The sequence below is a fragment of the Chrysemys picta genome, chromosome 10, assembly GCF_011386835.1.
Source record: "Chrysemys picta bellii isolate R12L10 chromosome 10, ASM1138683v2, whole genome shotgun sequence".
Lineage (NCBI taxonomy): Eukaryota > Metazoa > Chordata > Testudines > Emydidae > Chrysemys > Chrysemys picta.
This window is the reverse complement of record NC_088800.1, coordinates 23931851-23945227: the sequence shown is the minus strand read 5'-3', so window position 1 is coordinate 23945227 and position 13377 is coordinate 23931851. Positions and strand designations below refer to the sequence as shown.

At 41.4% G+C, this 13377-nt stretch overlaps 1 protein-coding gene across 2 annotated transcripts in view; it reads left to right on the top strand.

Annotated features, from left to right (window-relative positions):
- WDR72 (WD repeat domain 72) overlaps positions 1–13377 on the top strand; it is a 186996-nt gene that overhangs the window by 160752 nt on the left and 12867 nt on the right. The gene's annotated exons all lie outside the window — the stretch shown is intronic.

Here is a 13377-nt window from a genome sequence, read left to right as displayed (position 1 = left end):
AGACGACAGGAACACAGTCCAAGACAGGTCTTGCAGGTACAGACAACAGGACCCCCTCAGTTAGATCCCTCGGGGCGGGGACAGGGAGGCCAGAGCCCCACTGGGAGGCCAGAGCCCCATCTGGGTTCCCCTCCATTTTCCCAGCCAGCTCCAAACTGAAACTCCCTCCAGCTGTCTCCCTCAGCCTCTCCCCGGCTCCTCTCTCCCCTTTGTCCAGTTTCCCCGGGAAGAGGTCTCCAACCTGGCCTCCAACCCCCTTCCTGGGTTCTCATGTTACGTGCTCAGGTATCCTCCCTCGAGGAAAGTCTCCCATCCCCAATGCAGACAGTCCCAGCAAAACTCCCCTGCAACCTTCCCAGGCCAACACGCCCCACTCAGCATTCAAAGAACACATTAAGAACATTCCCAGTTCATCACACCTTATTCAAGCAAAACTTCTATAGACCTCTTTAGGAGTTTTGTTTGAGTTAAGAAATGTAGCATCAGGTCCTACATATTTAAAATTTGCATAATAGGATGTGATTTAAGTGCAAGAATTTCAGGAAAACAATGAAGCTAGAACTCAGATAAACAGCAGTATAACTATATTTGCAGTGATGTATGAATGAAGGTTTCAAGCTGTTGGACCAAGAAGGCTGAGTTTATATTTTATAGGAGTGGTTTGGATTTGGGTTCCACTGAAGTTTTGTGGGGGATTAGATAGAAGGTTGTACTTTTGAACTATCTCTATTTTCAATGCATTCCAATGTGCTAATTACATTCCAGCCAGAGTAAACCTTCATTTTATTTTTTTGCCCATTATTACTGGAAGGTATCTTACTTTAACTGTTTCCCCTGTAACCACTGCTACATACCTTTCAATGGTTCTATATATCTTTCTTCATCCCCAGGGCCGGCTCCAGGCACCAGCTTGTCAAGCAGGTGCTTGGGGCGGCCACTCCGGAGAGGGGCGGCACGTCCAGCTATTCGGCGGCAATTCGGCGGATGGTCTCTCACTCCAGCTCGGAGCGAAGGACCTCCTGCCGAATTGCCGCCGCAGATCGCAATCGCGATTGCGATCGTGGCTTTTTTTTTTTTTTTTGGCTGCTTGTAGCGGCCAGAACCCTGGAGCCAGCCCTGTTCACCTCACTTTCTTTGGCTAAATTCAGATGTGGCATAAGCAAGAGAAACTCCACTGGGTTCTGTAGAGTTGCACTGGCATAAGACCAGTCTGAATTCAGCCTCTTGAGCAGCCAGTGGTCATTTCATGATTCATTTTAAAGGAATGATTAGTGCTGAGCTATTAATTATTCCGCAGCTATTCACTGTGCCTTTGAAATAGCAATCAAGATACTGCTGCACATTCATACCTTGGGTGCAGAAGCCCTTCGGATATTTCCACTTCAGTAATCTGAGAGGCTGGAGTACAATATTTGGTGACCTTCTGCACTGGCAGTTTTGTTTCCTGTAACACTAAATTTGTTTTTATCCTCTTGGATGTAAAGGAACCTAGGTGTGTGTCCCTAGATTCACCCTTGATTGTGCAGACAGACTAGTAGCTGAAAAGATAAAGTAACAGCAGCAAGTCACCAATAACAGATAGAGAAGCACCAGAAAACAGGTTTGAAGCAACAGCAGCAAGCAGATAGGAGACACACTACAGAGGGTTTTCTTTGAGAATTGTGCCCTTTGCAAATATTCTGCCTTCACTGTGCTTTCTATTTGCCTATATAGGAAGGAGAACATGGCACCATGTATATTGTATATTTGGAGATGCACCAACCTCTGTTTTATCTTATAGGATAAAAAGAGGGCTCTTCTGTGTTCCCTTAACAGAAGGTAGTTACATGCCCACAAATAAATAAGTTCCTAAGGTAGGCAGATTTCAGAAAACCCCAATAAAGATATTTTAGATGTCAGTGAGGAAGAAAAGGCATATTGCAAGCCATAGCAAGCTGTGGGACATGGATGGAGTTACTAAATGAGAATAGGGCCCTGACAGTTAAAAACAAACTCCTGTTGTTGTTTGTCTAGCAGTTGGAAATAACACTATAAACTGCTACATTCCAAAATTACAAAATCTCTTATATTGTGATGCAGTTATTATTTTCATCATCTTTAAAAGAAAGAAACACTGACATTGTTGCCTTTTTTCAGGGTACAATCTTCACAATTAAATCAATTCCTTATAGGGTCCTTTCTAACAACTCTGTCTCAGGCTGATTTGCTAAGTGAGAGGAAGGACTTCTCAGTTAGTATGTCTTAACATATGCCTTAATTCCAGAACAACCAAGAAAATAATCAGGACAACAGCATTGTACACTGTACTTAGATTGTGAGCTCTTTGGAACTGGACTGTTTATTTGTTCTGTGTTTGTAAAGCACCTTGCACAAATAAGGATCTGCTCCATGACTAGGGATCCTAGGTACTACAGTAATACAAATAATGAATAATAATAATACCCAGTTACATGATTACCATGATTATATAGCTTATGAATGCAGTGTTGACAACTCTCACAGTTTTATTGCAATTCTCACAATATTTAGTGTTTTTCATAAAGCCCCAGCCCTTGCAGCGACATGATTACATGATAATCTCAATGTTCATTAAAAAAAAAAAAAAGGAAATTTCTAGTCCTCATGGTGGTGAAGAAAACTTGAAAGTGTGACCTGAGTGCACCCTAAAGGCTCAGAAACCCAAAGACAAAACAATAAAGAACCCCAAATACAGTATTTTTAAAAAAGACCTAATTGTTTTAAGCCAATCTCACGATTTTTGGAGGCCTGCCTCAGGTTTTTGAATGCTCGGGGCTGGCAATACTGTAAATGGTACAGAACCTAATCGAGAAGTTCTAAGATTAGACACATGGAGCAAAATTCTGCTGTTTCACTTGTGCAACCCATTATAAGTGAGTCGGGATTCATTAGTATACAAAGCAGAATTTGTATATAATCCAGTCAATGTCCCCTTCTTAGCACTGCAAGAATTTAAATGGAGAGGAAAAAAATGAACCCAACGACCACACTGAGTATAAAATAAAAACAGCAAACATTTTATAGCCAGATCCTGATCTCAGTTACACTAGGCCAAGCCTGGTCTGACTGTTGAATTCCAGTGGGTAAACGGGTTCAGAACCTGACCCTTATTTTGTAAAGCCATATACACTATGACAGATAAACAGATAAAAAGCTATGGCTAGCAATAAACGTTATAATACATTTCCATTGTTGTCCCCTAGAATTTAAAAATAAGGTAATATGAACATTACACAAAGACAAGTTTCCACAGCACATGTGTAGATTTTTATTCTGTTAAAAAATATAACGAAACCTCAGCCTGAAAACACAAAGCCCGCAGCTGACAAATGTGAAGTTAAACTGCAGGCCCCACACAGGGCCTTATTGCTTTGAACAAAATGTTGCCAAGGTTCTACACGATTCCATAAACCTCTCTGGCAAAGAGTTGACAACTTAAGGCACTGCCATTATAATGGACTTGGCCCAGAGTCTCCCCTTCTGTGTAGGGATTCATTCAGTTCCACGCTCCCCTATAGCCCCTTCCACCCAGGCACAGTAGCATGGCAGGGGTCATGCTGCATTGGCTCATTAACACTGAGCTGTGCCCCATGACTCCACAGAGAGAGTCAGCAGGAACTAATGCTACCTCCAGCAGCACTAATGGTCCACAGATTTCACCTATGGATCATCACCAGTTGTGGGGGAAATCGGTTACTTATTAAGGTTCCTCACATCCAGTTTTTCCACTCTGCCAACGTTTTTGGCAGCATTCTCTTTAGCTGCTTTCTCTCTTAGAGGGCTCCAATATGGTTTTGTCCATGGACAGATTGCTGGGACCACATGAGTCATTGTAGTTTATCACTTATTACTGTAATCTTCGCTCAGTGTTTATGTCCAGATCTGGATTCAAACTCGCCCAAAGTTCAAAAGGGTTCAGACCCATTGTCTTTGTACAGATGCATCTTGCAAATAAGGGCCTGAACGGCAAAGTTCAGATCAATACTGTAGATAAGGTTCCAGATCTCAAAGATCCCCAAAGCTTGATAGGGTTCAGATCTAGTGTTCTAGTCAGAGCCTATTTCTTATATGATCTGTTAAGCAGTTAAGAGTGTTATCCTTTTGGGATGAGGGAACACTAAATTGGTTTGGGGGCTTTGTATACTGTGATATTTACACAGGGCAGATGATCTGCTCCCAAAAGTTTTCTCTTTCTCTTTGGCATCACTAAAATAAAAGAGGCCAAATTAATCACTGGGATAATTCCATTAATGGCCCATCATCTCCACGATTTAAGTCTCTGTTGTTTAGGCATGGGAACACGTTTTGTTCAGTCATTTACACAACAGCATAGACCACATTCTGTTCTCAGTTGCACCACTAGAATTGAGAATAGAATGTGGCCTATGCTATTTTGTTAGTGACTGAACAAAAGGTGTTGTCATGTGACGCAACAGAGAGGTAAATAGTGTGTATGGGTCATCAATAGAGTTATCCCAGATTTACACTGGCATAACTGAATGCAGAATCAGGACCCACTTGTTTAAAAGACATTTCCATTTGCACCGGGAGGGCAAATCTACTTCAGAAAGAGTTGGAAACAAATAAAAAATATATTAGATAGTAGTACACTGCCTTAAACCCCAGTTCACTACAAAACTTAACATGTAATTGAAAATCGTTAATTAAATACTGTGCAGTCAAGAATCATGCATAATGTAACACAGCTACCTCAAACAGTTCACTCCAGATCATTTAAATTTCCTCCGAGCTTTTATGGACATGAGGAACTGGTATTTGAAGTAGTCCCTGATGAGATTTTCCGTGGCCCTCACAGCATCCTCAGAGAATGTCCTGGTACATATTTATATGGTAGGGAAGGAGGATTACACACATGCATTTATGCTTTTATAATATTAGGTGAAATCACTATTAAAATACACACCTAGACAAATGCACTATATGATCACACGTATATGCCCCCAAACTCCTTTAACTGTGTTGGAGATAAGTGGCCTAGAGCTATAGACTCAGAAATTAACTGAGACTATGTGTGAGTGAGAGATCCACATTTAAATTTAAGATGTCACTCCACCTGTAAAATAGGATTTCCATCTCTTAAATTAATTGTTCTGAGGATTTTAGTAAGCAGGTAACTGTATTTAGCCGAGTTATTTCTGAAGTCCTGTCATATTTGTATTTTCAAATGTCATGGATAGCTTAGGTTCCTAAAGCAGCATCGTTACTATTCACGAATTCAGTTTTGCTTAGAGGAGGGGGACAAAAAAGAGGCAGCAATTTAAGGAACTTGGCAAATCACAAACTGCACTGTAGTTCACTGGAGAACTCTATATTAGTCATACAGTACAATTCAGCTAATCCATTATGCTTAGAAGATGAATCCCTGTATATCCAGGTACAATCCTTACCAAATATCTAGACACAATCACAGGCTTTTAGGATTACAAGTAACATAATAAAGGATAATGACCAAAAATTAAGCACACCAATATAGAAAGCTTAGGCTAACTGGGCCTGCCATGTGCAATATAAGACAGCAGTCTATTAGGTTTAAAGTGAGATTAAGGAGTTGTGTAACCTGCAATTATGCTGTTTTTCATTAAAAAATAAGATGATTGGACTCAGTAGGGCCCTTCCTTATATTTACCTCTGTTTAATTGGATTGGGAACTGCTTAAACATCTTTGAGTTGGAGCTTATAAGAAGATGATCCCAGCTGTTTTTCGAAGCTTAAGACAGCAGGCAGACAACATGATCATGTCAAGACTCATACTAAAGCCTTAATCCTACTTTTTCATCAACTAACACTACAGCCAAGTCTTTAACCTCATCAGTACTAAATGTGGATCTCCTGCAATACATTTGCTGTCAAATATTATTGTCTAATAATATTAATTTTTGCTTGATTTCTGACAAGGGTCTTTAAAGAATCGTCTCCTGTCCATCTGCATTTAGTGAGCTGCAATGCAAACCTACATTTTCAGTCATTTTAAAAATAATATTCTATAATTCTTTGCTTCTAGGAATCTCAGTATATACTAAAGCCAATTATTCTATATTTGGGGGATTGGGGGATTTCATTGACCTGTACCTCATTTTGTTATAATGTTAAATTCAGTATTTTGGTGTCTGTTATTCTCTGTGCATGTGTTATCAGATTGTAAATGGTTTTGTCTAAAAAGAGAAAAAAAATCAATGGAAACTATTTCAGCTTCTTCCAGGTTTTTGCTTAAGTACTGTTTGAATAACCAAAAGCAATTGCTCAACATTTTAACTTTAAAACTTGCTAAATAGAGTATTAGCTAGTTTAGAATCCTGGAGTTGTTTAAAGATTAAAGGTTAAATGTTCCAATGAGTTATTCCTTCAGCTGTGCATATTACTTTGTGTGATCCCATACTTTTCTTTCTTTCTTTTCTTTCTTTTCTTTTTTTTTTTTTTTTCTTTCTAGTGGTGCTCCGATTTGTCCTAGTGACACAGGGCTGCCAGCAGGAAAGCAAGCGTAGTTAATGCTCAGCTGCTCAAACCAGTCAAGCAAGCTAGCAAGTCCCAGCTGTGCTACTTGATGTTTTTTGATTGCACCTAGTCCTCAATCTGTGAACTGTTTTCTGGACTTAGATTCATCAAGCTCTGCCGCTTTAAAAACGCATGCAGGCAGGCATCCTAGGATATGCCATTATAAGCTGCTGCCAGGGGATCTTCTAGGAGATAAATGGAATCTGTGTGAAGTAAATTAGTGTGAACCAGTCAATCTGTGTGTCAGCCTTGAGCCACATCCATCGGTAACTAGCTTGCTGACTGAAAAGTCCACTGTCTTTTGCCAATCGGAGATCTCAGCCACCAGGAAGCAGTCCTATACAACATTAGTTTCTTGGAATAATGCCTGTTTGACCGGCAAGTGAAACTCTTCAATAGACTGTACCATAGTGCTTGAGTTTACTTATTACTTACAATAGGATTGAACATCTTTTAAAGTCAGATAACATTTTAGCAGTAGGGAACATAAAAGAAATGTCTGGGAAATAAGTACTTCCACTTTCATACAGGAGCCATTCAGCAGATTCATGCTGTGCTGCTGTTGGCTTTACCTTCCTATCAGTAATACATCTTGAAGGCCATAATGCAAAATAATAATAACCTGGCCAAGAGAGGTTAATCAAGGCAGTCTCCCCAAATTTGTTTTCCATGAGTTTAGCTTGTAGGATCATAGATTAAAAGGAGGGAAGAGTATGCAAACTATAATGTTTACACGGTGCAAAGGAATATAACTCAATGTCATGATACAGTTTTTTAAACCAAGCACTTTGTCTTCTGCGTGATTAGGATTCTTCTGCAGCAATGGAATAAAATAGAATCTAGGCTACAAAAGTTTTGACTCAAGTTAATACATATTGTAAGGTGCTGGATCCTAAGTATATCATTTTCTGAAATATTTTGACAATATTAATATTTTATAATGTCAAGTTATGAGTGGCTTTTGGTTTATTTGTTTGTTTTACAAAAAGTATTTATATGCTGATGGATAATTACACATACAATATCTCCCCCTTGATTCCAATGCTGAAATGAATGGGAATTCTGCTTGATTATGAAAATCATAGCAATTGCTGTATATAGTAACAAAAATTAAAAACTACTAGTACCTCCACTTCCCATAAAAAGTTGATTACTACTGCCGCTCATTGATCATTTGGGTGGGGGGGGAGTAGTGAGATAGATATAAACAAGGACAGAGTGAGTAATTTAATTCTGCACCATATTTAGTGAAAACTTGTACTAACAATTTTTGCAGGAAAGGAAAGGAAGCCAGGAAATAAAAACAATGTCTAATAATAATAATAAAAAACAATTAAAGGGGGTTTACATCTTAAAATAATCTTCCTTTATTTTTCCCCTTTACAAAGTTCAGTGATGTTCGTACTGCAGTGCTTTGCAAGAAATGCTGAGGAAGATTTTATGTGAAAGTATTCCATTTTCTATAGCAGAATCTAGAGACAAATTTTACTAGTAAGGAGTTTTATTATTTATAGTATATACAGTATGTGTACAGGTACTGGTGTAAATCACAACTAAGCTCAAGTCAATTGCTTTAAAAACTGAGTGACTGTTTCATTGCACTAATGAAACAAAAATGGGACATCCTTTGAGAGCATAATTCGTTTCATGCTTGTATATCTAGTTGAGAGAAATAAGGAAGTCCCTCTAGGTGAATAAAACTTCAAAAGATATTGGGGAAAGAATCACAGAAAATTCCTGTTTCACCATCTCGGGAAAGTGCTGTCCTCAAAAACATGGCTTTTTAAAATATATAAAAATTTAAAATCTGCTGTAGTACTTTTAGAAGGAAAAAATACTATTTGCATTACATTTCAGTCTTCATTCACTCAGTGTGGGGTGGGCTGTGCACCTGATGTGCCCATAACTTCATTGCGTGCAGGGGAAGTCATATTTTTCTGCCATGTCATTGACAATAAATGAGTCCTTGCTAAGTGAAGTGACCCTGGCTGCACCAGGTATAGTATTTATGCATTTCTAAGTGTATGAGGCAAGTTAATGATAACACATAATGCTGAGGTCTGATACCATGAATATTTTTTATATTACTCTGTTCAAGATTCGATCATCCCTTTCCAAAGTGTTAGGATACCTTCTTGTCACTCGCATTAGGAAGCCAGTGTCAGATTCACCTGTATTACGTTCTATGGACCAGCTAAAATGTAATATTTTTGTCTCCCGGTCAAGATATAATTTCATTTTGGAAGGCTTAAATCTTGTATTGCCAAGTTTGTGATCCATAAATGGGAAGAACTAATGGCTAGTAAGCAGAGATTCCCCCTGGCCTGGTTTTTACAGAGACTTTCTGGGGAAGTAGGAGGTAGGACCAGTACTACGCATCTGTTTAATATGTTTGGTCATAATTGTAGAAATTAGACAAGGAAAAAGGCCTATTAGATTATCTATTCGAGTCTCTCTCTCTCTGCCAGTTCAGGATTGTGCCCTGCAGTATAATTGCTGATGTTTGTCCTAGCTCAGTGCTATTAACTTTGTTGCTTTAGTTCCACTTAGTTTCCAGATGGACTCATTCTATACTAGTTTATTTAAAAGTGATACCAACTGCCGTATGCTGCTACATTTATTGTAGAATCCTAATTTAAGGGACTGTACAGATTAATTCTTTAATCTGTCTTTTTTTTTTAAGAAAAGGGTAATGAAAACCGTGCCAATCTGATACTTAATTACTGTAAAATAACAATTGGCTGCTCTCAGTTAAATTCCAACTACATAAATCAGTGAATTTTTTTTTAAAATGACACAAAAATTCAGTAATTAGCCTAAAACTGATGTTTCCTGTTACTCAGATGAATTTTGAACCAGCGGTCCATATCCCTGTCATGGTTCTTGGGTGACTGATGGGCACTCTTGCCGTCTGGGCACTGCAAAACCCAGAGGGCACCTTTGTCTGCATAAACAGGAGTTTCAGTGTAGATCTGCTGTCTGCTCTCCCCCAGAGCTGCCCAACAATCATCTGGGACTTCCTGCTTTTACACCTTTACTCTGCCCCAGACATAATTATAGAGGCTGGAGAGTCAGGACCAGCCCTGTCCACAGAAGCTCTTTAACTCCTTTGACACCAGTGCGGGGTTTATACACCCTATCACAATTCTCTCTTCCAGACTAAAAAAGTGAGGGTAGAGGGTATTCCTGCTAAAAACCCATCATCTTTGCTTCTTCCACATCGTACTGCAGGTGGCAGCAGCTGCAGCATCAAACAGCAAAGGACATGTGTGACAGTGCAGGGAGTGAGCATGTGACCCTGCACTCTGGTCACTTGGAAGCTAATTAGTGTCTCCCCCACTCAGAGAAGCTGATTGGGGTGTAATGATTCAATCAGGCTAGTGGGCTGGGTGGGGTAAGAACTCAGTTCGTCCCATCAGCCCCGGGCTGATAAAAAGAGGAAAAGGAAGGAAATACATAGAGAGAGGAGAAGAGGGGAACAGGGCTAGCTGAGGCTAGTCACACAGAGGGCTCAGAGTAGGGAGACCTCTGTTCCCATCAGTTCCTGCTGAGAGGGCCTCTGTAAATAGGTGGGAGCACGGGGAACTGTGGTGATATTGGTGAAGGGGACTTGCAATAAAGCTTCAGTGAGAGCACACCTGGAGGACTCTGTGCAGTTTCTGTGGGAAAGAAGTTGGGGGCCAAGCAGGGCCCCTGTATAACATGGCTCATTAATTCTAAAGGAACAATAGGGCCACTTCCCACAGATGGCCAGCCATCTACACTCCTCCCAGGCCTGCAGTATGTTTCCTTTCCCTGCTTTGCTGCTCTTGTCTGGTTCCTCCGACAACTGCATCCAGCTGCCTTCTCTGCAGTGTACACAAGGTACAGAGGTGTCACTGATGTTGCACCATCCCTAGAACAAACTTGTGCAACATCATACAGGGACATGATCTATGTCTCCCTAATGCCCCTCCAATTGGTTATGTCTCCCTCATCTCCACATGGGAACACTGTACAGTTTCGAGGGGCAGAAGGTGGTTATCTGCCTTTCCCATTTTTAACCATGCCTTTCCCACTTTTATGAATCCATTTTCCACAGTTCTGCATCCTGCTACAGGTGCAGCACGGAGTACCATATGGCATAAGGATGTTTGTGCTGTGCTGTGCGGATATCCTGTTTCAAAATGATTTTGTAGAACACTGCAGATATTTGGTACAGTTTTTCACTAATATTATGAGGCATGCATTAATCTTCTCTCTTGAGATTGACACCTATTAGATAGGATTTCAGGATAAGATACTAGCTTTTGTTCCCCACCTTTGCACCTGGCCTCCTAGGTGCAGCATAGTAAAAGGTTGTAGTCCTTGCATATTCCTGTAGTAGTGTCATCTAACAGGTTTTTTTCAACTTGTTTACTGAAGAAACCCATTCCCCGCCCCCCTTTTTGGTCAACTACAGACTTTACTCATATTTAGGTTGCTGTATCCTATGTTTCAAACCTTAATATCATTTATAAATCTTTTAGTTCTCTAGTCCCATAGGCCAGCTTCCCTCTCTTTTGACTGAAGGGTAATTTTTGATTTTGCACCAGTTTGTTCTAGGATGGCAAGTTTCTTGTAGATTTCTCCACTGATTTTTATGATCTCTCTTTAAATCATTAATACACGTAGCCTTATTAAAAAACAAAATGAAACCATGATCAGGTTATTTACCTATACAATGAAAATCCTCTTCTTCTCCATATCCCATCTTGAGAATCTGTATGGCGATCAAAGGTATATTTACTTCACTATCTGGTGTTTCCAACCAGAGTCTAGTAAGGCTTTTCAGAGTTTAAACTGAGGATAGATGGAAATGACAGGGATTAATTCCTGCTCATATCCCCAAAGCACTGCTCATCACTGAAAAGTGTCTTTCACACAAAGTATCTGTGGGGTCTTGAAGTACTTTGTTTTTTTGTGATTTGAGTTTGTGAGTTTGAATTTACATAAAGGTTCAATTCAAATAAGGATTATACTACATGCTTGTGCTATTCAAGGCACCAAGCCAATCAAATCTGGATTCCCTACTAAGGTTTGTGACACTTCCCTGCCTGGCGGGCCCTTTGATGTGATGTCATGGCCAGCTGACTTCACTAAACAAATTGTAACCACTTGTTAGGATGTTGAAAAATAGCAAATATTTTTTTTTCATTAAAATTTGCAAGTTTTGATCCTGTAAAATGAAGATTTTTCTAGTCGCTCTCATTAGGGTTGCCAACATTCTAATCGCACAAAACTGAAAACCCTTTCCCCAACCCTTCCCCGAGGTACCGCCCCTTTCCCCCCTGCCCCAAGGCCGCGCCCCCCCACTCACTCCGTCCCTCCTCCCTCTGTCACTCACTCTCCCCCACCCTCACTCACTTGCTCATTTTCACTGGGCTGGAGTAGAGTGTGGGGTGCAAGAGGGGATGAGAGCTTCGGCTGGGGGTGCGGGCTCTAGGAGGGGGCCAGAAATGAGGGGCTCAGGGTGGAGGAGGGGGCTCTGGGCTGGGGCAGGGGGTTGAGGTGCAGGGCGGAGGAGGTGAGAGCTCTGGCTGGGGGTGCAGGCTCTGGGGTGGGGCTGGGGATGAGGGGGTTGGGGTGCAGGAAGGGGCTCTGGGCTGGGTCCGAGTGGTTCGGAGTGCAGGAGGGGGTTCTGAGCTGGGGCAGGGGGTTGGGGCACAGGAGGAGGTTTGGGGTGCGGGCTCTGGGAGAGGGCTCAGGGCTGGGGCAGGGAGTTGCGGTGCTGGGGGATGCAAGGTGCAGGCTCCGGGAGGGAGTTTGGGTGTGGGAGGGGCTCAGGGCTGGGACAGGGGGTTGGGGCACGGGAGGGGGTGAGGGCTCCCAGCGGCACTTACCTCGGCCCTGGAAGCAGCAACATGTCCTTCAGTTCCTAGGCGGAGGGGTGGGCAGGCAGCTCCGTGCGCTGCCTCCACCCGCAGGCACTGCCCCTGCAGCTCCCATTGGCCGCTTATGGGGAGCCGTGTGGAGCCAGGTAGGGAGCCTGCCTTAGCCCCGCTGCGCCGCCGAATGGAGAGCCCCCAGGGTCCCTTTTCGACCAGGTGCTCTGGTCGAAAACCGGACACCTGGCAACCCTAGCTCTCATGAACCTCAAAGTTTTTATGTGCGATTTACAGAATGTGTCCATTTATTCTTAGTTCAGTTTTGTGGCTAAATTGATGTTGATCCTATCCATGTAGTAACTTCAATTACAGCTAATAAGAGTGGAAATAAAATATCACTATAATTATTTTATCAAAACCTCTCCCTTTGTTTACTAACTTTCTCTCAGACCCTGTTGATTTTGAGCCTCATTTTTATTAAAGCCTCTTTATGCCACTCTGGCAATGTAAGGTGGCTTTAAAGTGGGCATAAATGTAGTTTAAACCTACTTTAAGGCCCCTTTATACTGCCAGAGCAGGGCAAAGAGGTCTTCCTGTGAATGAGGATCAGATCGTTCACATCGCACTCCCTGTCAGTACCTAGCCCGAGCTGGGCAAGCTAATGATCCAACCAGCGGACCATATTCGGTGATGAATCCTGGTCACATGCCACCTCAGGCACGTTGCGCATATGCTAAGAAGAATAAATGACCTAGGTCCCATCAATGTTGTGGGAAAGATTATAGTTCCTTTTAGGTACCAGAACCTTACTAAGAATCTTTTCAGTTTGTTGATATTTTATAATAAACCCTCTTTTCCTGTGACAGAGATATTTTAAAATAGGGTAAATAGTGTCAGTTGTAAGATTTTTAACTTGCTGCACTTTCTCCAGTGTTACATAATACTGTTCTGACTTTCACTCTTTATTTGGGCCAGAGTGTTCCTTTCTTATTTTTAACTT